This window comes from Coturnix japonica, chromosome 5 (genome assembly GCF_001577835.2).
Source record: "Coturnix japonica isolate 7356 chromosome 5, Coturnix japonica 2.1, whole genome shotgun sequence".
In the NCBI taxonomy this organism is placed as follows: domain Eukaryota; kingdom Metazoa; phylum Chordata; class Aves; order Galliformes; family Phasianidae; genus Coturnix; species Coturnix japonica.
Window position 1 is genome coordinate 3,738,124 of NC_029520.1, and position 13,263 is coordinate 3,751,386.

The 13,263-nt window shown below is 37.9% G+C and overlaps 1 protein-coding gene across 1 annotated transcript in view; it reads right to left on the reverse strand.

Annotated features, from left to right (window-relative positions):
- Positions 1-13,263, reverse strand: part of SPON1 (spondin 1) — a 163,565-nt gene that overhangs the window by 116,033 nt on the left and 34,269 nt on the right.

Consider the following 13,263-nt stretch of genomic DNA (forward strand, 5'->3'; position numbering starts at 1 on the left):
AAAAAAAAGTATTGATACTGAAAAATAATAATAATATAATAAATGAAATAATAATAAAATCATGGGCTGCAAACAAGAAACTTTGTCTGAATAATATTATTTATGAGTATACTTTGTCTTCCCCTTCCAGTCATCAAAGCTATTTTCTTCATTTTTCCTGTTCTTTACTGAGTTAATTACATCACTGTAAGTTCTTTCCCACCTCTGAAAGCAACCAAAAATTATAATTTATGTATTTTAACCAAGAACTATAAATTATACTTTACAGGATGTTTAATGAGGCTTCAAGATATTATTCATTCTCACTAGAGAAACTAACTTTGTAATCGATCACCGCTGACAAGGGTCAGCACTTGTCTAACATTATTTCTTGACATTTAACTCAGGAGCAGTTGCCACAGGTGTGGGGGTTTTTTGTTTGTTTTTTAAACTGTATGCTTTTAACACAGTTTGTGCAAACCAACTAGAACTGATATTTTATTTTGGATAAACATGGTAATATTAATGTCAAGTGTATCACTTCTCCCACATTTAGATTTCTGCACAGGATGACAGTCTTTCCTCCAGTAGATTAGTCAGCTGATAGAACAACAAAAGCTGCTTACTTCTACAAAACCATATTCAGTGAATACATATTTACCAGAGTATCCCTCTTCAGCTTTAAACACTGCACCCAAGCTGCCAGAAAACAGATTTGAACAAAACCACATAGCAAGAATCAAGCACTCTAAACTCATCCTACAAACATATTCTAGCTTCACAATCATTTCTCCTTAATATCATATTCTGGTATGATACTATGTGTATCATGTATATATCATGTACATATATTATGTATATCATATACATATATAATGTACGTATGTGGAAGTTCACTGACTGCAGGACTGATCTGGACATCATACAGAATACAACTAAAAACTCCAAGGGAAAACACAGCCGTATATGTTGCAATGTTGGATTTGTTCTCAGAAAATCTCTGTGCTTGCTTGAATGCTCACGGGACATAAATATGGAATCTTAGCTCATCAGAACAAGAAGTCATAGTGACAAAATCATTTCTGACATGTATCCTACACCACTTACGTGCAAGATTAGAAATAAAATAAAATAAAAATGGAAAAGAAAATACCAAAAGATGAAAGAACAAGATTGTCCAGGTCTTTTGAGAAAGCTTCATCTTCCTTAAAACCCATTGATACTTGTGGGTTGTGTCTTCACTGCATATTTTGCTATTCACAAGGTTCTTGTAGCAAGCATCATGTCCTTAAACTTCAAAAGCAAGTATTATTAATTGCACCACAAAGAAAAGTCATAAAGTATTGGATAGGACTGGCTAGTGGGAGGATATATTTATTTTGTAATTCTAAGTGCAGCAGATAGAAGCAAACTACCAAAAGGAGGAGTGCAGTTTCTAACAAGTTAAGGACCCCAGTGATACTCTACCTGATAGCTATATTCACTAAGCCAACTTGCAGTACAGCACTTGTGCATTAACTAACCAATCCTAATATCAAAATGAAAAATTGAAATTAAAAAAACAACATCCCATGTCTAGCATGGTTTTATTTTTGCTCTAGAAGTAAGTCTTATTATGACCTGTATAATGCTCATCCACCTGCACAAGGAACTCAAGACTTAATTCTTCTGAACACTGAAGAGAAGCAAGGAAAGAAAAGAAAATCATGCTCCCACTTTCAGGGCTGGCAGCTTGTTTCATCTACCGTGACTGGACACAGCAGGAGACAAACTATATTATGATTTTACTGCAAATGAACTACTGCAAAACTACCATGCTTTAAACCCTCCCACGTGTCACTCCTCACTAATACTGCTTGACCTCTGTTGATTCTATCACTAATGGCACAGTATAATGCACACGTAATTTGTCACAATATTCCTACTCATATTTCTCTTCACACTGGACCTCTCCTTCTACCCACTCCAGGTTGGGGGATTAAATATATAAATTTTTTGTCTTTGTTGTTATCCTGGCTTTTTGTATTGCTGTTACAAAGCAAAATAAGTAAAAACTTAAAATAAGTAAAAACAGAGCTTCTTCCATTCTGTCCCAGAGGCCTTTGTTAAACAAAGAACCTGGGGTGGGGGGGTGATTCCAGTCCTTCTCGATATCTCTTCAGGCACTTCCTTAGGTATGTCACGACTTGTATATTTTTGCACTGTGTACAACAAAACACTAAAACATACATTGTTGCTAGTTTATACAGGTATATTGTTAATTATTTTAACTTCTCCTCTTTGGATCCTTTATTACTCAGGTCTTATTTGTCCAGCTCCAGAAATCAGTAGTTCTACTTCAGGCAACTGGACAGACCGGAGCTGCAGTCTTTGTACCTGTGACTTCTACCTAAAAACTACAAATTGCTTCACTTATATAATGAGACCTTGAAATAAAATATTCTTATCTTATTCTAAATGCAGAAACAACATTTGATTCCCACAATATTAAAGCACTTAGTAAAGACTTCTTAATAAGTCTTACATTAAGCACTTTAATGTTATAAATGTATACATCCAGATAAGTTTAATTTTGATGTGGCTCCAACAGCACTTGATGTTAAGTCTGACATCCCAAATCCACTCTAACTGGATCTGGAACCACCAGAAGAAAGAGACTGGCCATTTTCCATACTGAGCCAGAGCAGCTGAGCCAGAGACTTCAGCTTTCAAGAACTTTTAAAAACAGAGTCTCTTCTAGCTCAGTTCTAGCTTAGCTTCTCTAACATATCCACTGACAGCTGAGACTGAAGCCCACTGCAAACCCATGATGCCAGGAGATACTGGCTGTTTACACTGGAATATACGAGTGCAGAGAAAAGAAAGAACCAGTTTAAATAGGAGGGTCAAGATCTGCAACCTTTCCACCTTCTCCATTCTGAAGGAAGAGTATGTGGGAAGAAGGCGTTTTCAAAATGTACTTGAGAAAAAGCTGAAAGACTATGCCACATATGTGACACATAATTATAAAGAATTATCACATTAATCCACGACATGACTCTACACAACTAAAGAGGCTTTCACCCAGCTCTTCCTCTTTTTGTTCAAAACCTGTTACAAGCCTGCAGCTGGGAACGGTGATTATGGCAGCATCTTTACCTTATAGTTTTTCTTGTTGAGGGCAAGGGGGGGTAAGATAGCTGGAGTAAGGATTTGTAGCAAATATTGTTGGTAAATGTTGGTACATAAATTGTTGGAGAATGCAGCAGCAGGGAGCCCATACAGAGGCATTTGGTTCTTCCTAATTCAGTTCTAAGCGTGCCAAATTCAACACTGCCTTTTCATGTCTGATTAGCTGCTCCACCAGTAGCAGTTTTTTCTGCAATACTTCCAAAGAACAAGCTGGTCCAAGTCATCTATGTGCGCATAAATAAATCAGTGGGAGAGCTGCATTATTCAGCTTATAGCTGGGAATGCTTAGCAACTATTTGGACAATACAAAGACCGAACATTCACACCTATTGCTTGTCTGTTGTGATTCAAATAGATGCCTCCTCCAAAGTACACTCCATGAGAATCCTTGACAGGAGACACGGAGCTTCCAACATTTCTACTGTTCTACACATATTAACAAACCACAGATTAACCTCAGAAACCTTCAGTAATCTGATCTCTGTAACTGCGCTCTAATCGATATGAGAGCAGAAGGTCAATAGTCAGTCACTTACAACAACACTACACACAAGATTGAGGAAGATTTTATAGGATTTCAGCAGAAAATTGCAGCCCAAATTGCGTTTGGTTCGCTAACAAAATTTCACACTGTATGGATGGCAATGGTGTTAAAGAGCAATCATGCCATGAATTTGAATGGGACGATGTGGAAAGAACATCTCAAAAGCAGGTCAGCTCAGTAAGGACAGCAATAATCCCTGAAATTTTAACACTCAGAACTGGCTGTGATTTCACCTGATGCAGGATTATTGTATGAAGGTTATAGGATGCTGGACGTCTGACCGGGTAGGAGAGGATATGAGGCTGGGCAACAAAGCTCATTTTGACAAAGGATTGGCGCAAATGAAATTTAAAAGCAGGGATATTACCGTGGAGATCAGCTGTGAATAAGATATCCCGAATCTCAAAGGAGCACAAGTAGTGAAGCTGAAAAGGGCAGTTTAGATACGCTGATGGTGAAGCTGTTCTGAAAATCTAGGTGTGTGCCGCAACTTTATTTTGCTGCTAATTGTGAGATGACCTTCTGTTGAGAACTGATCTTACTTCTATCAAAATCAATTACCAAACTCGATTTCACTTAATTAGATGAGAAGCACAGCCTTAATTCCTTTCAAGTAGCCCCTGAAAACTAGGAAATTATAAGGATATCACTTTAAACTTTATTATTGCCGAGTGAAGTGTTTTTCTGATCCAGTTAGTGAAGAAAACACTTATCTGAGTATATCTGAAATTTGCCTCTTCTTCATGAGTTTGGCTTGACTTTATTTACTGGCCTGAACATTTCTAGAACCTTGTAAGTAAAGCTATGGGTAGCAGAAATATGGATTACTACTATAAAACAGACAAGAATGAAGAGCTATCTCTGTTTCTTCACTATTTTGAAAATGGTGCTTTGCCTACCATTTATTCAGAAAAAAACAGATAACGAATACTAACAATTTATCTAAAGTAACAAAATAATTTCTTTATGAACTGCCATGAAATGGTGGCATCATCTCTGCAGTGCAGAACATTTTCCTTCTTTGTGCATGAGTTCATATACATATGTTGCTCCAAAAGTAATGCCTCCTATTTACTTCCACGGAAACTACAACAGATACAAAGAATATAATAGCACTATCCAATAGAGTAAATTCTCAACTATAAAACACGTTTTTCAACGAGGTCACCACCACTGGCTATGCATTTTCACCAGAGATGAACAAGAGCCTGCATGCTGCACTCGTAACAATCTGCATCTGTGCAGGTGACCCAGTGTCCCAGCCACCACTGCTGAAATGCACCACCCACCACCTCACTGTGCTCACATCCACTGATTGGTCTTCACAAACATTCAGCAAATGCCAATGAATGACAATGAGTGCGACTTTTTCCACATGCAGGAGTTCAGTACTACCCTTCTGCTTCATCCATACTTCCACATCTGTCTCTGTTCTGTCAGACAGCCCCTCTGGTGCCACCGGTCACACAGCAACAAAATGGAACAGTACACTGGTGGGAAGAATCAACTCCTACTGCCATCCCACCATCATCCTTCTGATGATGATTCCTTCTTTAGATACATCACCCTCTGTTCACAAGTCTATCATTTCTGCAGCAAAAGAAAACCCAGAAACCATCAACAAAATCAAATATACTTTCTGGTGCACAGCAAGACTTCACATCACATTCTGCCAGAGCAGTGAACTGACTGATTAACAAATCCATTGCTGTGGGAAAGCAGTACAGAAAGCATTCAGATCGCTACAGCTGAGATAGTAGAGATACTTAATGAATGTCTAATGAAGCCGACAAGAGAAAAAGTGAGTATCTAATTTCTGCAAAGGAGATAAAGGAATGGTTCACCCAATTATTGGGTGAATTCAATATTCAAATCCTTTTGCAAATCCCTTCCAAAGATTGAGAGACCAGGTGAGTAGAAAGACAAGAATCGATTCAGCAGTCCATTTACATATAAGAAAAAACAATTCCTTTTCTAGGTGGCTTCTTCCTTTTAACATTCCAGAGGAATTACAATAAATGCAGCTGCTTCTTTAAGAAAACTAATCAGAACTGATGTTGTGATGCTTCAGATATAAAAAGAAAACAGTCAAGATCGACACAATGTCCAGGCTCTGAGACCCTCATTTGCACAATACCTCAACTCTCGGTGAGTCCTCAGTTGATACTTTTAAATCCAACCAAGAAAATAAGCACTATGCAATTTAAGCAAGGATGGCAGAATCTGACACTGTTAACTCGCTGGGCAAAACACAGGCTAACAAAATTTAAAAAGACCCACAAGTTATTTAGCAATTCCAGTATCTAATTTCCTCAAAACCGGACCCAACTTGCCCTTCACCTTCAATGATGCAAAATGAGAATGCTATCATACTGTAGTGAACAGCACTGTGTTTGTATGAGATGGGGCTCAGCAGTCCCTGGTTTTATTCAAACAAACCCACCTGTTTCCCTGTAAATTGTAGAAGTAATGGGACGTTTTAATCCATAAATAAGAAGCATGTTTTTAAAATGGCATTCCATTTCTTTTGAAGTAGGCTACTGAATATCATAACTTCAGTTCCTGATGTAATTAACAAATCATTTCTTTAAAATGAGTTAATGAAATTAGCATTAAGAAAGCTTAATTTCATTTCACCTAATAAAAAAAATAAATAGATTTAAAGCATTCAGTCAAAATTAATAAAAACACTTCTGATGTCTTCAACAGAGCCTCTGTTTTGAAAGAAAATCAAATTATGACTATTATGATGACTATGATTATTTCTATTCCTTCCTTCCTCTCTCTGTCTCCCCTAAAAAAAAAAAGACAAAGGTACTGAAGTTAAATTAAACATCTGTTTGTAAAATAAACCAGAGTCCTACTGACAGCTGCTGCAGAATGGTGAATGATCTGCTGCTGCCGGGCTCCTAAATTAACAATGACTTTAATTTACCAGCAGCAAACAACAAGTAAATAGTGGAAACCTTATTTTTTTGTTTTAGTTCAAAGTTCCTCCCACTACTTAAAAATGATGAAGACAAAGAAGATTAGAGAGTGAGACAGAAAGAATTCTGAATTTCCTGCTTTATCTCCCCACTTACTGGAAACAAAATTCAGACCGAATCAGATTTCAGTGCGAGATAATTTCGAGAGCTTTCCTCCATACAGGTGATATTCCTTTTGTATCTCCACGCCAAGATACAGAAATAGGTGTAATAACTCGTATAGGAATTATCCTTCTTCAACACGTTTTGTCAATCACATAACACTCCTGAATAAAAACATTTTCTTGATTTCTCATACATATTTCTGATCTTTACATGGATAGGTCAAGCTAGCAGACTTCTCAAAATGTTATGAAAGATACATATCAATTACATCAGATTTAGCATGAATTTTTAGACTACAAAGTTCAAATACGTAAAACAAATGAACTTATTTTTTCAAGCTTAGAACTTAAGAGTTTCAAGGTCAGTGAGGCTGTGCATCTATCATTATTTTCATTAATAATGTGAATGATGGAATAGAGTTCCATCTGGCTGCAGACAACATCAAGCTGCAGCTGATTAAAATTCAAAGCAGTTCATAAATCTGAGGAATTCTGGAAAAGCAGTAATTAAATAATGCTAAATGCAGAGACCTGGCTTTAGATAAGAGTAATTATATGCACTAAGACAGGAAGGAAAATGTGAGACAGAAGCATAGATATCAAGGATGAAGGTGTTGTATGATATGCATACAAGTAGGTGTTCCTCTTAAAAAAATAAAAAGCCCACACTACCATCAAAGAGCCTTATGACTATGTGGAGTCACGTGAGGTATCTGCAGGATTACAACACTCACACATGGGTACCACAAGTAGAGATTCTGATTTAGAGAAAAACAAGCATTTGCCATAAAACGCACCACAACACTCAAGGACAAAAACTTCATACACATTTTGAAGGTGCAATGTTAAGTACTTAAAAGTACTACCATTCTTAATTAAACCTACCTAAATTACTCCTTCCCCCAGAGGGAAGGTGATGACCCTCACCTTGCTGCACACACACCACTCAGACCTCTGAGACCTCTCAGAATACAAAAGACTGGGTAGTACAAGGAAGAGCAGCCAGGCACCTTCATACAATGCCATCTCCAAGTCCAGCATGATTCTATTGCAAGCACCTCTGTCAGCTGAATATAGTAACATCTGCACTCAAACCTGGGAAAGTAAATAACATAACCAAAGCGACACCTACAAATTTGAGGATGCAGGATATCCTTTAACCTATATAGCTCAGTTGAAAGAGGAAGCCTTTAAATAACCTTAAATTCTCCACCTAATAGCAAAGGGATATACTTTCTCCACCAGCACTCAACTGCAGTGAAGCCAGCTGGCTCATCTACTGGCTCTGTGGTTGTAAGAACTAACAGTCACAATCCTACGAGCTCCACAACTGCCTCTGCAAGTGAGCCCCACTATACACCAACAGCTTGAAGAAATGTATGCAGATTTACACATGGTACCATTTCCAGAATGATTGCTACCTATGATGTAAGACAGCTTCTAGTGAACATGCACGAGGTAGGAAGCTGAGTATCATATCCAAGGAGCAGACCCACACAATAGTAATGAAACACAAGAGCTTTGCTACAGCACCACAACTATCTGAAATATCTCATCAATACATACTCTGATATACAAAATCTGTGAGAGTTTTACTTGGAAGACTGCAGTTCTTTGAAATTCTTCTATTCTCTGCTGACCATTCCAAATGCCACCAGCATGACTTAAAACAAAGAAAACTGCATACAATGAAAAACAAACTAAAACCAACTATACCAAATCATATTTCATCACAAAATGTACAGTGTTCCTCTGGATACGGTTCAGAAAACACTTCCAGAAATGAACAGCAAAGAGATTATGACAAATACAGTGGATTTTACAAGTAGCAATGTTAATAAGCAATATTTACAGGTTTCAGATTTTAATGTGATGATTGCCTAGGCAGAAAAAAGTTTATCGTATCAGTAAGTAAGCAAGAATTTCTGTTAAATTTACCGTACAAATCACATCCATTACCCAAGAAGCTGATTATTATGTTAGCCAATCAGAGAAATGTTTCTTCTTTCCTAAATGGCAATGGAATATAACTTATATGCACATGGCCAATATTTATTACTTTAACCACTGGTCTCAGATTTAGTGAAAGCCATCAATTGCTGCAGGAGGAAAGATAATTACCATGTAGCAGTACTCTCTTTACGAGACCTACAGCAACTGACAGATTTAATCAACATGGATATTAACAAGATTCTCTGTACCATGAAATTTTAATTTGTAACAAAATATTTACAAAATGTTCTTCCCTCTTGCTTTATATCACAGAATTCTACAAGCACTTGCAGAAAACTATTTTGCTCTGCACTGTCCATTCATTATGTGGAGCGACCTTTACTTACTCACTGAGGGACTTAAGAGCCCACTGGACAGATGCACTTTCTCTTGAGTTGTGCCTAGAAATCTGGGGCTGGTGTTGGTTTGAAAAAGGTGATGGCATCATAGCTGATAAACTTTTAATAAACATTTATCATCCTTTCTGTCAGCAGCGTATATTACTCACTGAAATCCTCATTTAAGATTTGCTGTGATAAACTGGATAAATTGCCATTAGTTGTTTTTGTCGCAGACTGAAACAGCTGATGCCTGAAAATTATTCATCTTCTCTTAATTTGAAATGTGTGAAAACACTACTCTGAGGAAAGTTACAGCATCAAGCCGTGATAAAAAATAAGCTATAACTGGACAGAAGCACTGATCTGGGAGATGAAAACCTCTGTTTACCAGTTATCAGATCTAAAAACTCTGCTTTACTTTTACTGAAAGAATAAATTAAGTATGAGAACTTACGTGTGTGGAAAAAAAGGTTTTATAGTAGACTGCGTACAGCACAGGCTAAGGGTGTTCCAAATGGATGTCTTGAACCACTGAAGCAAGAAATACATAACTTCTAAAGCTACAACAGATCCTGATGCAATCAAAAGAATCCCTATTGCTAACAAAGATACTAGTGTTCTCTGTTGATTTATGTTTCCATAATGACTTTGTTCCACATAGCAATAATTTCTGTTCAAGTACCCAGTGCTATGATGAGGCTGACTACTCAATTGGACAGTCAATGATGCATTCCAGTCCCAGTTGGTGATGCTAAAAAATCAGTGCTTAAAATCACAAGCAGTGTCCAAGGCCATCCCCAAAGTGATACGCCGTTTCTGACTTTCATCCATCTAGAGAAATCATTTTAAGAGCAGGAACGCTTCATGTGATTTGATTTTGACAGCATTCCTAACATTAATCAAGAAAGGGAAAAGAGAGCTGAAAGCTTAAGAGGTTCTCCCGAGCACTGCCTAACTGCTAAGCAAAGTCTTCTGCCCTGTGATTTTAGCGAGGTTCAAACCTATGCTGGAATCTTTGTACAAACAGAGGTACAGTGATTGCATCCCAGAAGGATGCTTGATAAACTGACAGTTTCAATAAAGAGGCTGCAAGGATGCGAGCATTTAGGCTAGTTCACGGCCATCACTTAGTGGGGATGAAATAATGAGATTAACTGTTCTTGACTGAGCAATTACTGTGTGACAACATATCTTAACACATCTCTTTTTTGTGTGTGTGTGACTTATGTACTGCCATTGGAACAACATGTTTTAGAAAGCAAATTTGTAACGATAAACCAAATTTAAGTATATGTTAATTCTCTCTCCTAATCTTTATATTTTGCAGTCACCCAGAAAGGCAGCATTATACACAGATTTGCTCATGTGAAAAGACTTATCTCTCACTGAACACAGGAACTACAGATCACTCCTATTCCGTTTCATTTCATGCTTGTGAACCAAACTGATCAAGTGCACCATGCCCAGAAAGCATAAAGATAACTACTAGCCAAATGCAGGATATCAAGCATTTCCTCTCCTTGCTAACCAAGAAAAAGGATGTTCCCAAACCTCAGTACCCGTCTAGAAAAAAAATTCTGGGAATCTACTGTACTTAGTCATACACATAATAAGCCTAACAAACAACATTTGGCATCAAAACAGTAATAATTTTGTGGTGGATCATTAACACTTAACTTCTGCCTACATTAAATTGAAGTCCCTAGATCACAATATTGTGAAAAGGGAGAATTATATCCTTATGATTCAGAACAGGCTCCAAAACATGCCCATGCTGTTTTGGGAATTCTAGCAAAAATGATCAAATGGTCTTCAAGGACTAAACCAGATATTTATGAAAACATCCAGCTTTTCTATGGAATTCTGTGGGAGGAGACCATAAAGAAGGTTAACTACAAACTTTAATTCAGATGTGGTCAAAGTTTTACATCCAAAAGAAAAAATATAAATGTTAGTATCAAAAACACATCAGTCAGTGATTCCTACGCATTGCAGCCCATTATGGTATTAATTTCTGACATCAGCAACTAATAACAATCACGATTGCTTCATTCCTTCTCTGAAATCTCCTCAGGAGTAGAGCAGTTGCTTCCCTTCCCCTCTGAGGTTAACAAACCATATACTGAGAGCAAGCCTATATTTTTTCATATATTTTTATTGAGAACCACCCAAACAACTTTCTTTCACTTTTTTCAGTACTTATGCATCTCAGCTACCTGCATATACTGTAAGTGGATGCTCACAAAGGTAAAAAAAAATGTGTCCTTCCTCTATTAATTCCAATTTACAAGACATTTCTTTAACTAGTCAGGTCACCTAAGTTGGCACTTCAATTATTTTATTGGCACTGATGATGAAGATCGTATGATGCTGATTTAATCTGTACAATCTTTAAGGCAACGATCATTTAATTCTTCTGTGTATACAACATTAGGACTGCAGCTCCGACTGCTTCTTTATTGGGTGCTGCTTGTATTTTCTGTAATACAGTACAAAACTGAATGTAAAAATGAAAGTGCATTGAACAACCTGCAAGACTTGACCAGCAGAGAAGAGAGAGAAGAAACATTTATTATAATTTCAATAGTTGGTGGTACTTTTACTGTATGCCTTTGCTGACAAGCCCCCAAAGAACCACAATCTCTGATGTTTAAGCTTCACTGAGATAAGTACGGGGCTTGGTTGGTTGTCTCACTGTGTTTTAGTTGATGTGGTGTGTTTTTTTAGATGACAGTCCTATTTAGGATGGTAATGATTAAAAATCCACCAACTTGAGTTGTTACATGTCATTACAGGATTAAAGTCTAAATCGTGTCTGTTTGAAAGGAGGCATAAAACATCACCTTATTATGCTACTTGAAGAAATGCCTCGAGCAATATTTGTTATGCAGCTAGAGGAAAAACAAAGAGCCCTACTGATAAATAGCTGTAAAGTTTTGTTTATAAACCGCAACAGACAAGCAGCACGGCCATCCAGCAAGTAGTATGCCTCTCATTCTGGCTTGTCTGACATGCACATGTCTAGAGCTTAATATAGTCTGTATGTGCATTCTTGGGACGTTTCAGTGAATGCTAAAAGAGGTGATCTTCAAGTTATTTTATTGATCATCAGGTAGACATGCACTGCTGAAGGTTTGAGCCCGATCTCCAGGCAGTGTCAGGTCTGCGGCCAGCTGATCCTAATATATTTGTGCCAAGGGAAGCACCACAGAACTGCTTGCTGACCTGCTCAGAGGTCAGCTGCAATTTTAACAACACCTTTTCTGGTTCCTAAACTGGCCTGAATTACCAGCAGCAGTACTATTGTGATAGCATCCTCTCACAAGCCTAGAGCTAGTATTGATGAGGCTCAGAAATTCTTTGGTTTACTGCAGGGCACATGTTAGCAATTGCAAAAGCTTACTTATCCCAAACAGAAATTCAGATTGAGCGAAGCAATCCCAATTGTCTACACATATTTGACCAAACTGCCCTATTAAATACAACAAGCAAAATCTTAAGAGACAAGATAATGTTTCTCTGCCAACAACAAATCACCTTGCAGCTTTCTCCAATAATCTTTGCTGAAGTACGTGACTTATGGTTTCTACACAGACCTGAATTGATTGCATCTCAACCAGAAGGATGCAATCTTGATCTTAAAGCAATCTTTACAGTAGTTTTAGATTCTTAGGTACAATAAATAGAATCTTCTAGTTTGGAAAAAGACCTTGGGGTTCACAGGCAATCATTTGAGTTGGATGGGACACTTAAAGGCCATCTAGTCCAACTGCCCTGCAACGAACAGGGACTGCACAGCTAGATCTGTTGCTCACAGCCCAGTTCAGCCTGACCTTGAGTGTCCCTGGGGATGGGACATCCACGAGCTCTCTGCGCTGTCCTTCGCCCCTCAGCACATTGTCCCCTTTACCACTCCATGTCCTTTTGCCTGAGAAAATAGTCCCTCCCCACTACCCTCCACCTCTCAGAAGAGGAGGGAGCCCCGTGAGGGTAGGCATCCACTATGGGTTGATTTAATGGCAGCTAAAAACACATTATAACTTCTGAACGCATGGACTTCCAGTTGCTAAGAGTTAACTGTGGAAATAGCTTTAAGTGCACTAAGTGAGAAGAAAGCACCAAAGAGCTCCAGCAGTTCTTCACCT